The sequence below is a fragment of the Leuciscus leuciscus genome (genome assembly GCF_965113295.1).
Source record: "Leuciscus leuciscus genome assembly, chromosome: 17".
NCBI classification, from domain to species: Eukaryota; Metazoa; Chordata; class Actinopteri; order Cypriniformes; family Leuciscidae; genus Leuciscus; species Leuciscus leuciscus.
In genome coordinates this window covers 987,556-1,001,663 of record NC_138741.1, presented here as the reverse complement: position 1 = coordinate 1,001,663, position 14,108 = coordinate 987,556, and the positions used below count along the sequence as shown (strand labels likewise).

General features: G+C 39.4%; 2 long non-coding RNA genes across 2 annotated transcripts; both read right to left on the bottom strand.

The window, feature by feature from the left end:
* Positions 1–295: 295 nt before the first annotated feature.
* Positions 296–999, bottom strand: LOC309479786. The gene is made up of 2 exons (XR_014199435.1): positions 532–999; positions 296–348 (listed from the first exon to the last, which is right to left on the bottom strand). It is a non-coding gene; the product is annotated as an uncharacterized lncRNA (long non-coding RNA).
* A 6,860-nt stretch (positions 1,000–7,859) lies between these two features.
* On the bottom strand, positions 7,860–12,290 carry LOC309478900. The gene is made up of 2 exons (XR_014199126.1): positions 11,077–12,290; positions 7,860–11,009 (listed from the first exon to the last, which is right to left on the bottom strand). It is a non-coding gene; the product is annotated as an uncharacterized lncRNA (long non-coding RNA).
* Between the last annotated feature and the right edge of the window lie 1,818 nt (positions 12,291–14,108).

The following is a 14,108-nucleotide window of genomic DNA, read 5'->3' as shown; positions in this document are numbered from 1 at the left end:
ATAACTCATGGTCATAATTCATAAGTCGCATGTACATTTATTTTATTAATTATAGGAAATGCCTTGTTCTGTAACTGGTCTAATCACCGTTCGATTCGTCCCGCAAATAAATGTAAGATCATCACAGTTAAGAAGGGGTATTTACAAACTCCCGGAAGGATGCTCTGGCCGCGAGTATCCCTTCCTGAGTTTATGAATTAAGAATTACTCAATGTATTCTATAATAACGAGCTTGTAGCTTTAGATCTTTTTAGCTTCATTGACTCATAAGGTGGGTTTTCAAACACAGAGACAGTTAAAAGTATAAATGGGTTTATTAATAAAATGGCACACGCTAGAGATTATAAGCTACAAATATAAACGTACGTAAAATGCAAACAATAAAACAAACAAACATTTAAACAAACATGACGTGATCGGAATGAATGACAAGAAAGAAAGAAAGAAATAAAGAGTTAAGAGATAGAGGGTAACTTAATTCACAGACCTACAAGCTAAACACCAGGAATCAGCTGTTAGGGAGAAAGATACTTGCGAGATGTGGTACTCTTTCAGTGTGATGCTGAAAAGGGGACGCGCGCGTGCGCGTGTCCGGCTGGTGCTGAGGCGTTGCTGCGTCTTCCCGATGCCGCGGGAAGTTTGAAAAGGTTCACTGAATGTAACGTTACCGAGAAAGTTCAGATCATTTCCCGAGGGGAAAGGCACGGAGGAGCTTAGTTGCAAAGGCACGGCAGCTTCTACATGACGCGAGGCATGCGTCCCACAGGGCCAAGGCCGTCCAGCTGGAACGGCGCTGCACGTGGAGAACGGAGGAGGTCCGGGATGGGAGAGACCGGAGCAGGATCAGAGTTGAGGGAGAAGAGAGCGATCGGAAGAGGAAGAGAGAGAGAGAAGTGGGGGTCTCTTCCTTTTAACAGACATCTGTTTACGCCCTGTTTTGGGGACAGAGCGAATCAAAACTTCTGATCTGTAGAGGGAAGAAGTCTTCTTTGTGTGAAGAAAAACACGCCCCCTTTTACCATATGTCTTATGAGGGAAAAGATTCATACTTAGAAATATGATATTTCCTGGAACCAATGCATATTATTGTACTTTGCAGTCAAGATTCGTCTCCGTGAGATGGAGAGGATTACAGAGATATCAATTATGACAGGTAAAGATTGGGGAAACATAACGTTACACTTATATGCATAATTACACACAAATAAAGTTTGATTAAACACACAATAAAGTTGTCAGTGTTTCCGTTATGGCCAGTGACAACACTTGCGAAACACAGGAATACGTATCAAACATTTAGTGGCTTGTTATGTGGAAGCATATCTGTTTCCAAAGTTCCAGAGTGTGTGTGTGTGTGTGTGTGTGTGTGTGTGTGTGTGTGTGTGTGTGTGTGTGTGTGTGTGTTCTGGAATGCCTTTGAGGCTTGGGTCGTAAAGTTTTATGGTCTGAGTTCGGGTTGCCAGACACTATGGAGTGAATATTCTTTCAATGAATCTTCAGAATTAAAGGTTTTACTCTAGCAAAACACACCTCTATTATAAGGCAAAGCTAATCACACACATACATATCAGAAGGTATACCTTCAAGAGCCATATTTCTACATGACGTTGCACTTTAGTGGCTTTCGTGTGTGTGTGTGTGTGTGTGTGTGTGTGTGTGTGTGTGGAATGTCATGAGGCTGTAAAGTTGGGGGATACGAGTCACATGGGTGCTGGTAAATTGGTCCTCGTGGGGCAATTATTAACCAGCAAGGACAAAGACGATGTGTTTTGCCATCACATGATCCACTTAATGCGAAAAGCAGATGCCATTGTTGTTACAGACTGCTCCACTGGTCCCTGACTAACTAGCCCCACGCAGAGTGGTTTGGACTGTTCCACTGGTCCCTGACTAACTAGCCCCACACAGAGTGATTTGGACTGCTCCACTGGTCCCTGACTAACTAGCCCCACACAGAGTGGTTTGGACTGCTCCACTGGTCCCTGACTAACTAGCCCCACGCAGAGTGGTTTGGACTGCTCCACTGGTCCCTGACTAACTAGCCCCACGCAGAGTGGTTTGGACTGCTCCACTGGTCCCTGTGACTAACTAGCTCCACACAGAGTGGTTTGGACTGCTCCACTGGTCCTGGTGACTAACTAGCCCCACACAGAGTGGTTTGGACTGCTCCACTGGTCCCTGACTAACTAGCCCCACACAGAGTGGTTTGGACGGTTCCACTGGTCCTGGTGACTAACTAGCCCCACGCAGAGTGGTTTGGACTGCTCCACTGGTCCTGGTAACTAACTAGCCCCACGCAGAGTGGTTTGGACTGCTCCACTGGCTGGCTCACATCTGCTTTAAAGAGACGAAATCACCCTCACTGTGTAAGAGGACACGACCCACTTTCCCACTGTGTAAATATTGATAGGTCTCAGTACTTGTATAATTTTTCATTGCTGCTCCATCAACTCTTTCTGACAGGACGAAGTAGTTAAACATGTCCCCATAGGTTACCTCTGGCCACTTCTACATATCGTCTACACACGTTAACAATGACGATGGATGGGACAATATGAGACCATCTGATCGTCAGACAAAGTTTTCTCTGTGCTCCCAATATAAAACATTTACGGTATTAACGTTATTTCACTAAAGTTTTGGCTAGCTATAAACAATCTTCTAACTACTGAACTAGCTAGCGGATGTGCCGTGTCAGTTTAGCGGAAGTCGGATGAGAAGATGCGGAAGAGTGAAGTATTAGCAGTGGGAGAGGCGGGATAAGGCTTATACTGTAGCGGAGCGAGAGCTCTTTCCATGTGGAGTCTCTGCATTAAAGTCATTCGAGCAAGTGGATTCTCTCTTCTGGAAGTGGACCTTCTCAGTTCAACTCAGCTGTTATTGGTCAAATAATCACAGACAGAAACACATACAGGAGAACTGAGAGCTCTTTAATTATATTAATGATAGAAAAGAGAGAATACAGGACAGTCTCTGACTCGATATGAAACACTTCTATAAATACACAACAATATTACAAATAACTCTCTTCTGATTTCCATGCAAGCTCTGGTTAATATGTGTATATAAACTTAGTACTCTTCTAATATATTCTGTGCACTTTAAATCAAGTCTTTTTAGGGATAGTTCACCCGAAACTGTCCACTGACTTCTAATGTATGGACAAAGAAATCTCTAAATATTGTCTTTTATGTTCCACAGAAGAAACAAAGTTATCCAGCTTTTGGTCGACATGAGGGCATATGTACATTATGTCAGTTTTCATTTTTGAGTGAATCATCTTTGTAATACATTTACATTGAATAATTTAGCAGACGCTTTAATCCAAAGCGATTTACAAATGAGGAGAACAATAGAAGTTAAACTAACAATATTCAAGTGCTGTGAATAATAGTGTGAATAGTAGTTATGTGGTAAAAGAGTATAATGTACATGCATTAGGAACACAAGCAAGACTATGACATTAAACTACTTGATGTTGTTGATCTGTCAGTCTATCGGGGGAATTAATGAGAATAAACCGTGCTTTATACAACCCTCCTCTCCATCGTATGATAAAGTCCTGCTGATACAGAACGTCAGCAGAAGCATCAACGGCACATCAATACATCTTTAATACAACTCTGTTTACCGTATGTGTTTAATGGAGCGCAAACAGAGCAATTGAGTTTTGAGTTTTATGAATCAAGAGTTATCTCTAATAACCCTAAATGTCACAGAAAGGAAGGGTGTGTGCAGTGAGAAGAAGGACATTGACTTCATTTATTGAGTGCAGATGTTTAAACTGAACTGCAGGCGGTCTGTGAATGAGACGCAGGCTTTTGCATTGAAACACAGCAGGCAAACGCTGCACTACTGTCTGGAGAGTGTTCGTCCCGGCTGTGTGTCGAACTCTGATGTGTGTCAGTTCTACAACAGCAGTGAACAGACTTCATTAACCCTCCGACATCAGATCTACAACAGCAGTGAACAGACTTCATTAACCCTCCAACATCAGATCTACAACAGCAGTGAACAGACTTCATTAACCCTCTGACATCAGTTCTACAACAGCAGTGAACAGACTTCATTAACCCTCCAACATCAGTTCTACAACAGCAGTGAACAGACTTCATTAACCCTCCGACATCAGTTCTACAACAGCAGTGAACAGACTTCATTAACCCTCCAACATCAGTTCTACAACAGCAGTGAACAGACTTCATTAACCCTCCAACATCAGTTCTACAACAGCAGTGAACAGACTTCATTAACCCTCCGACATCAGTTCTACAACAGCAGTGAACAGACTTCATTAACCCTCCAACATCAGTTCTACAACAGCAGTGAACAGACTTCATTAACCCTCCGACATCAGGCCTCAAGAACATGTACAATACACAGTCAGCCAGTGGGTTCAGATACACAAGATAACTAGACAAATGCCCAAATATATCAAACAATGTACTGTTACTGCTGTATCTGTAAAAATGACCTACAGTAGCACTGATTATGAAGGGGAGAATGAGAAAAGTGTAAGTCAGAAGCACCAGGAACAAACTGCCCAAAATTCTCTTGTGCTTTATAGAAGTAAGTGATATTGTGCGTGAAAGACCGCGACAAGTGCCAACAAAACACAGAATGATTATCAGGTAGGGGATTAAAAAGGTGATCAATATGGACAGAATGATTAAATATATGGCTTCATAGATCACAGTTAGGAACACAGGAATGACTGCAACGATCAGAGGAACAAACCAGATGATCACAGAAACGACACAGCAGACTTTCAGTGAATGATGAGATCTGTACCAGATAGGATGAGAAACCAGAAGATATCGTTCAAAAGCAACACATGCCATAAAATACAGACCCACAATCAAACTATACAAATATGAAATATTGGCATATGACACTGTGATTGTGTCCGTTAATCTACTAATGATCTGAATGAGATCTGAAAGAATCAAATGAATAACAAACACTGGAGTGGAGCGATGAGATTTGATAAGAGCACACAACGCAAACAGAGTTAAGATCATGATTGGAATCTCAATGGCTAAAATGATCCTGATAATTAATGAGTCTGCAGACACAAGTTTACTGAGAAATTCCCTCATCTGACGTCTCCTTTCATCATCATTTATTCCACTTGATCCGTTGATGCTGGCGTTTTGTTCTGCCATTGTTTCATGAAATCTTGACAGCAACACTAAATAACAAACCAGTCATTAGTTTAAAAAACATGCATTAATTTATTATTTACTACTTTATTAAAAACATTAGGGAAAATATATGACATAACTTGTTTTCTGTGTGATTGTTGAAATAAAGTTTCCTCAGTTTGCTCTACATGTTCTTTAGAGGAGATGTGTGTAATGTTAGAAAGCTAAGATTAAAGTTTGGAAATCCTCCATTTGAACAATATCACAGAAGCAAGAATGCTGTTGTTCTGAATATTCAGTCCAGCACAGCTGCAAGTGTACAATGGCTTATTAAACTAGGAATAAATCTTGAAGAACTTACGTTACTGACAGGATTGTGTGTTTCGTCTGCAGGTCAAAGCAGAAGTTTGTGGAGCAACACACAGACTGACAGATGTTTCACAAGTTTCCACTGCCGTGTTTAAAGAGCTCTTCATTCACTGCACACACTGTAAAAACACACATCTTAAAGCTTGTGGATCTAATGTAGGAAATGCCTGAGATTACAGACAAACGTGTGCAACTGTAATTACCTTAAAGACACAATTAACTAACAATGGTGGTTTAAGTGAAAAACCAGTCTAACTTCCACAAACGGTTCGGCTCAACTACGACGACTGAAGTAATCTGAGAACGCTTTATATCTGATGCTTTCATTTATAAAGTTCACTCAGCGTTTATAACTCTTTCCTGCAAGTGTCTTTGCTCATTTTCACTGAAGCTTCACGGCCCACAGAATATTTTGTTGTATGAATATCTGAACATGTAATATATCAAAAGAAAGAATCGACACTTTGCTTTAAAAAAAACAAAAAAAACATGCATTCCTTTTTTTAACAACACTTGAATGTGGGAAAGTTTAATAATAATAAAACAAAAACATTTTGAGCAAAAAGCTGAGAAAATCATGATTATGTCAAAGACTTCATCCAGATCATATTCAGAATGATGATCAAACTCAGATGGATGGATTATTTATTGAGTGATGTAATATTCATAGTGTACTCTTCAGTAATACAGGTATAACAGAAGCTCTACAGAAGTGTATAATATAGCTCTGCCATATTTCACTGATCTTTCATGTATTATAATGTATTTTGTTCCAGAGATTATATCTGCTGCTGTACGTTATTAATGTACTCTAGGTATTTATTTTGCAATGTGCAAGATAGTATATTAAAGTTTTCTTGATTTCAAAGTGTCAAGTCAAGTTTATTTGTATAGCGCTTTTCACAATACAGATTGTATCAAAGCAGCTTCACAGTATTACATTAAAATAATACAACAAAGTTTGTTTCAAGTGGAATTTATTGATTGATAAAATTAAATTAAATATCCCCAAAATATCCCCAACTGAGCAAGCCAAAGGCAACAGTGGCAAGGAACCGAAAAACTCCGGTTCCTTGCCACTGCACTAAATGTGCTTGAAGTGTGTCTTCACATTTATATTGAATTATTTTTGCACTTTTAATATATCATTTTGAATACTGATTAAAACTTTATAATAAACTATTAGTTTAATGCTAATACATTTCTTTTTTTTTTTTTTCATAATTTTATTTATGACAGTTTTTATACAAGCACAAAACAAAGAAAGATGCACAAAATGTATACAAAAAGTATGTTATACATAAAATAAACAAACAAAGGAAGAAAAAAAAAACACACACACAAACCCCCCCCCCCCCCCCCACCCCACCCAACCCGCACCAGATAGAAAAAAAAAAATTACACCTTAAAACCATACATAAACTTTAACAAGACAAAACATTAACAATGGAGTGAAGAGATAAAAGAGAGAAGTTATCCATATTACATAGGCTCAAACATATTTCAACTCTTAGAAAGATGTCTAAGGAAGGAGCCCCAGACTTTATCAAATTTTTTAGAAGCATCCACTCTAGAGAAACGAATCCTTTCGAGCTTGAGGGCAGCAACCATTTCAGCGAGCCATTTATGAAAGCTGGGTGGTACAGTGGACTTCCAGTCCATCAAGATCACCCTTTTAGCCACCACCATACCAAACATAAGAGACAGTTGCTGAGAATATGTCAATGCTAATATAGGGTCAGAACATCCAAACAATGCTAACCCCAAATCTGGACTGATATCTTCTCCAACAACGTTTGAGTACCACAGAAAAATATTCTGCCAAAACTCAGAAATCTCAGGACAAAACCAAAAAGTATGAGCATGCGTCCCATCAGCGCTCTTGCATCTATCGCATAACGGGGAAACTGAAGGGTAAATTCTATTAAGTTTAGATTTGGTATAGTGTAATCTATGCAACACTTTAAACTGAATAAGTTGTAATCTTGCATTAACAGAACAGGTATGGATTCGCTTCAGCCCTTCTTCCCAAATCTCGTTTGAGATATTAATTCCGGTGTCATTTTCCCATGCTGCTTTGATGTGATCTGAAGAAACTGAAAAATGAGATGCAAACAAAGAAACAAACCGAGTCACCAATTGTTTGGCATTAGGGGGTTGACCAAAAAGATCATACAGATAATGATCCTGAGGTAACTCCTGAAACTCAGTAAAAGAATGTTTAATATAGTGGCGCACCTGTAGATATCGGAAAAATTGTGATTGGGAAAGATCAAAGGTTTTATACAAGTGCTCGAAAGTGGCAAATTTTCCATCAATATAGAAGTCCTTAATCATGGTCAGTCCTTTGCTTCTCCACAGTAAAAATACCTTATCTGACTGGCCAGGCAAAAAATTATGATTATCACAGATGGACTGGCGCACTGAGGAACGCGTAATATTCAAAACAGTCTTCAGTTGATTTAAAATTCTAATGGAATTGAGCACAACAACATTTTTACATTGTGACTTCTTTAAAGGTACAGGGTTCGAAAAAAGAATAGCAGCAAGAGAGCTACCAACAACTGACCGAGCCTCCATGTACAGCCACCTGGGTTGGATGTCCATCAGTTTATCAGCAGCTTGATCACTAAGCCGCCAGAACATCATAGCCCTGGCATTAGCAGCCCAATAATAACGACGGAAAACAGGTAGCGCTAGACCACCCAACTCTTTTGGCTTCTGCAAATGGTCCTTAGAAATTCGATGTGCTCTATAACCCCAAATAAATGGCAAAATGACAGAATCTAATTGTTTAAAAAAGGAATGTGGCAAATATATAGGCAGGTTCTGAAAAAGATAAACAAAACGAGGTAGAGAGACCATTTTAATAGCATTGACCCGACCGATTAAAGATAACGGAAGCACCCTCCATTTATCAATAGATATTTTTAACTTATTTATGGCTTCTGCAAAATTTAGAGTGAAAATTTGTTTAAATTTTTTCGGAATGATTAACCCTAAATAAGTGAAATTATCCTCTGTTACTCTAAAAGGTAATGACCTCCGAAACTGAGCATCCAACCCTTCCCCCAAGGGCATGAAAACACTTTTCTCCCAATTAACAGAATAACCAGAAAAAGAGCCAAAAACCTCAAGTGATTCCATTAAAAATGGCAAAGCAGAAGAAGGGTCACTCAAATATAAAAGCAGGTCGTCTGCATATAAGGAAAGTTTAACCTCAGAATGACCACATGATATACCCCTGATGTCAGAATGATTACGAAGATGGATGGCCAGGGGTTCTAAAGCTAGATCAAATAACAATGGGCTTAGACAACAGCCCTGTCGTGTACCTCGCTGAAGAGGAAAGAAAGCAGACCTATCCGAATTAGTGAGTATTGCAGATTTGGGAGAAGAATAAAGCATTTTTATGGTTCGTTTGTAATTCTCACCAAAGCCAAACCGATCCAGCACAGAAAACATATAACTCCATTCTATTCGATCGAAGGCCTTTTCAGCGTCTAAAGAAAGAACAGCTGCCTTAGAGCTCTTACTCTGATTACTGTACAAAATATTTAGCAGGCGACGTGAATTAAAAAAAGAAAATCGTCCTGGGACAAAGCCAGTTTGGTCTGGGTGAATTAACGAGGCCACATGCTTATTCAGACGGGTGGCCAAAATCTTGGTAATTACTTTTTGATCGCAATTAAGAAGACTTATTGGCCTATAACTAGAAGGCTCCGTAACATCTCTGTCTTTTTTCTTCAAAAGACATACATGTGCCTCATAAAAAGAGTCGGGAAATATTTCCTTCTCAATCGAATGGTTTACCATTCTAAGTAACAAAGGAGCAATTGCATTTGCATTAGCCTTATAGAATTCCACCCCAAACCCATCAGGGCCTGAGGCTTTACCATTAGAAAATGAATTAATTGCCTCCAAAATTTCACAGAGAGTAAACGGTTCCTCTAATTCCTCTCTGGCACATTCATTAAGTTTTGGAAAGTCCACCGCATCAAGGAATTGCTGTCCTGTAATGTTCAGTTCAGAACAGTTGGATGAGTAAAGCTGCTTATAAAATTCAACAAAACGATTATTGATTTCTTTAGGATGTGTTACTAAAGTACCATTCTGAGATTTAATTTGATGAATGGCCCTACTAGCCTGCACACCTTTTAGTTGCCTGGCAAGAAGCTTATCTGCCTTATCACCCAATTCAAATTGTTTCTGTTTAAGTTTAATTAACAAATTAGAGACATGATCACTCAAAATAGAGTTATATTCATATTTCAACTTAAGAATAGCGTTAAGGTCACTCTGAGCTTTAGATGAACGGAACATTTGTTCTAAAGATGGAAGTGTTGATTCTATCTCAGCCAGGCGCTTACGCTTCTCCCTCCTCAAAGAGGATTCATATGCAATAATATGACCTCTCAACACTACTTTACATGTTTCCCACAGACAAGAGTCTGAAACATCCCCCTTGTCGTTAGTCTCCAAAAATTGGTGTAAACACTTAGACATGTAAGACTGAAATTGTTTATCCATTAATAATTGAGGATTGAAACGCCAACAATACTGCGCCTTTGGTAGTGAAATTTTCAGACCCATAGAAACAGGGCTATGATCAGAAATCAAAATATTATTATACTTGGACTGAGTCACCCCCTGAATTAGTTTGGAGTCAATAATAAAGTAGTCAATACGTGTATAGGATTTGTGAACCTGAGAAAAAAAAGAATAATCACGAGCAGTCGGATTAAGTAATCTCCATATATCCACAAGATTCATGGATTTTATCAAATTATTTAAAACACCAACCGATTGAATAGGATGAGGAACTTGTGAAGAATGACGATCAAGATGAGGATCCAAATAACAGTTAAAGTCTCCAGCAATTATCACATTAGTCGAGTTAGTATCTGGAATAAGTCCAAATAATTTCCTGAAAAAAGCAGGATCATCTATATTTGGTCCATAAACATTAATACATGTAATCGGGAAATTATTAATACATCCGGATACAATAATATATCTTCCCGCTGGGTCAGACACCACAGATTGCATTCGGAAAGGAATAGATTTCCTAAAAAGTATAGCCACCCCTCTGGCTTTAGAGGAAAAAGTGGATTGATAAACTTGTGAGATCCAATTTGCCCTAAGCCGAACCTGTTCGCTGGGTCTAATATGGGTTTCCTGAAGAAAAATAATATCAGCCGACAATGACTTTAAATGTGCAAAAACTTTTCCCCTTTTAATCGGGTGCCCCATTCCTCTTACATTCCAACTTACAAATGTAATATTCACTTCAGCATCGCTATTACTATTAGTAGTAGTGTCACTACTCATACGGCATCTTAAAGAACATACACACAAAAATAGTAATAATCGTAGCATTATCTGGTGCAACACAAAACATAAAAAAAGAACTCAAAAACTCCCCACAGCTGCTCCAAGAACCGAAGCAGCAAGTATTCCCCATCAGCTCGGAGACAACAAGAGTGCAACGTTAAACTAAGCTTACCTTAGCCCCAAAAAGAGCAGAAATAACGAAACACACAAGGAGTAGGCTAACACACACCCACAGAAATAAAGCTGCTCTCCGCCGCGCAAATAATCATTCAACTGAAATACGTACCACGATGAAAAGAGAATAACAAAATAATCCAAAAATAGTCCACTTCAGATAATCGAGGACCATACTCAGATCAAGCTGAGTAGAGTCACACATAAAAGTTACGCTGAGTCATTCGACAAGTTATCAACAAACTTCTTAGCCTCCTCAGGAGATTCAAAAGTGCGCTCCCGCCCGTTGTGATGCAGTGTCAGTTTCGCTGGAAAACGCAGGGACCATTTCAATCCGGCCTCCCGTAGAGCTTTCGTGACTGAACTGAAAGCACGTCGCCTCGCGGTCACCTCCGGAGTATAGTCAGGGAAGATGTGAATCCGCTTTCCTTTATATTCCAGAGGAAACTTTTCACGGCTCAGACGAAGGATTAAATCTTTTATCCCGATCATTGTGGATCCGTGCGATTATAGTGCGAGGTCTTTGTCCTTCAGACGGCTTGGGTAGCAGAGCCCGATGAGCTCGGTCGATTTTCACAGGTTTAGGGAAGTTGTCTCGACCGAAGAGCTCAGTGATCAAGTCTGAAATGAACACAGAGGGGCGTCCCCGTTCCTCACCCTCGGTTATTCCCACAAATTTGAGGTTTAGCCTGCGAGAGCGTCCCTCCAAGTCATTCAGTTTAGTCCAAAGAGATTTATTTTCCGCACGCAAATCTTCACACACCTTTTCGACCGCACCGAGGCGTAAATCAGTCCCGTTCAGGGCACCTTCAATCTCCACCACTTTTTGTTTAATGCCGGCCTGTTCTGACTGCAAGTTAACCAGCGTGACGTCCAACGCATCCAAGCGAACACTTAGAGCTGTCATCTTGTCCTCTATCAGTTTTTTTAAATCATCTCCTTGGGCACCAATTGCAGCAAGTATCGCGTTCACATTTCCCTGTGCGATAGAATCACTTGGATTGACGTCCTCCTTAGCTGCAACGGTTTTTGAAGATTTCTTCGACGCCATTTTGCGCACACCGAATAATCGCGCTCAATCCACTTAAACTTCACGAAATATTCAAAACAACTGACAACTGGTAACTCTCAAAAGGTTGTTATCGCCTGTTAGGTGAACTGATGGTACTTAATTTACAAAAACATTCAAAATCTAGAGTCAGCGGAGAAGAGCTCTGTAAAAAGCGACTACTCCATGAACTGCGCGCATGCGCCCCCTGCTAATACATTTCTAATGAGCTGAAATGCTATTGAAATATTCTTTAAGTACATTAAAATTAAGCCTCAAATATATGATAACTGTAGTTTAAGAAATATGAAAGTATATTTTAAATGAACTGTAAAGAAATACACTTAAATGCACTAAATGTGCTTGAAGTGGTTCCATTTTAGCACAATTTAATATATTCAAATATATTGCAAATAACTTAAAATTGATCTTAAGCATATCTTGAAATACATTTAATATACTGTTATTTCAAAATAATACATTTAATACGCACTTAGTACAGTATAATTTAAATATAATAAGTATGCACAAAAAAGCACAATTTAAATACATTTCCTTTTCACCTGGGAAACAGATGATGAAGTTTATGAGCTGATCACATCATCATCAAATCAATATCAAGAACCTGAAATGGAAACTGGTTTCGACAGGACCTTAAAGAAAACTTCCAAACCTGCTTTAAACAATTCCATCTTCATTTCTTTCATTTCTTCTACACATAATCAAGCACACTAGAGAGTCAACAAGCTGAACAACATGTCCTAACGTTTGAATAAAGGCTGAAACACAACGACACAATAATATGATCTTACCTGGAATCAGACTGAAGACTGAAGACGCTGCTCATCAGGAGATGATGGTGTTTATGAGCTGCTCAGCGTTCTTTTATAGCCTGAATTAACTCCAGAAACACCAAACAAAGATGCATTAAACATCATTAACAGTTAATGCACATGCAACCGCATCAGCACTCAGCAAACCAGACCAAACTCCACAATATAAAACCATTAAAAAAGACACAAGTGTTATAGAAAGGAGAATGTGAATAGCCAGAAATATAGTGATATAATACTGAGATTTTGTCAAATTATGATTATGCAGTAAGGGCTAAATAAAAACATCAGTGAAGACAAAATATTATAACAACTTTTACTACTGAAAACAAAATCACTTTATTTGCAGTTTCATTCCAGACACTGATGTGTGTGAATCTCCACATTAATCTGTCAGTAAACGTTGAGTTAGTTTGATTCTGCACTACGCTTTAATAATGTTCCACTAATCTGTGTCTGATTCTAATTATTGACACTTAATGTAGTGATAAATGTAAAGTATATTAACCGCATCCACACGAGAAATGGGCATTTATGTTAAAGATGTATAAATCATTACAAAATGTGCGTTCCACATGTTAAATTATGTTGTGTTAATATTGGTGAAAAGCTAATTCATGTTCAGATATTGTGAACATTAGACTTTTTCACAGTACGGTACACTTGAGGAACAATCAATCTCAGCTTAATGTAAATAATAGGGCTGGGTAAAAAATACAGTTCTCTTACGAGAGGTCTCTCGTACTGCGTAAGATATCTTACGCTAGGGGAAAATCCTTTTCCGCGAGATATTGAAGCCAAAAATTATCCTTAATTTTGTAATAATGCAAAACGCGTTGCAGCAGCAATGCAGACATAGGCGAGACAGCTCGCGCGCCTATTGGCTGCTCTGCGGCAACTGCAGCAGCCTATCGAGCGAGGCCTGGCGTGACGTCAGACCCAATCAGGGCACTTCGCGCCCGCTGCGTCACGTCCCGCCGAAATGGGCGTGGTCTAGGCCTATAAATATCACTCGCAGGCAGCTATTATCTGATTTTTCATCCTTCAAGCGAAGCACACGCATCGCTGGAGCTGGATTAGAAGCCGCACCGTCGAGAGAGAGCACCTTCAGCGGGACGAGTCACTGAAGTCGCTGGCCGCGCCGCCTTCCTGCCTTCCTGCTGCGCTTTCCGGCGCTTATATCCTTCTCTTTATTACACTGTACTA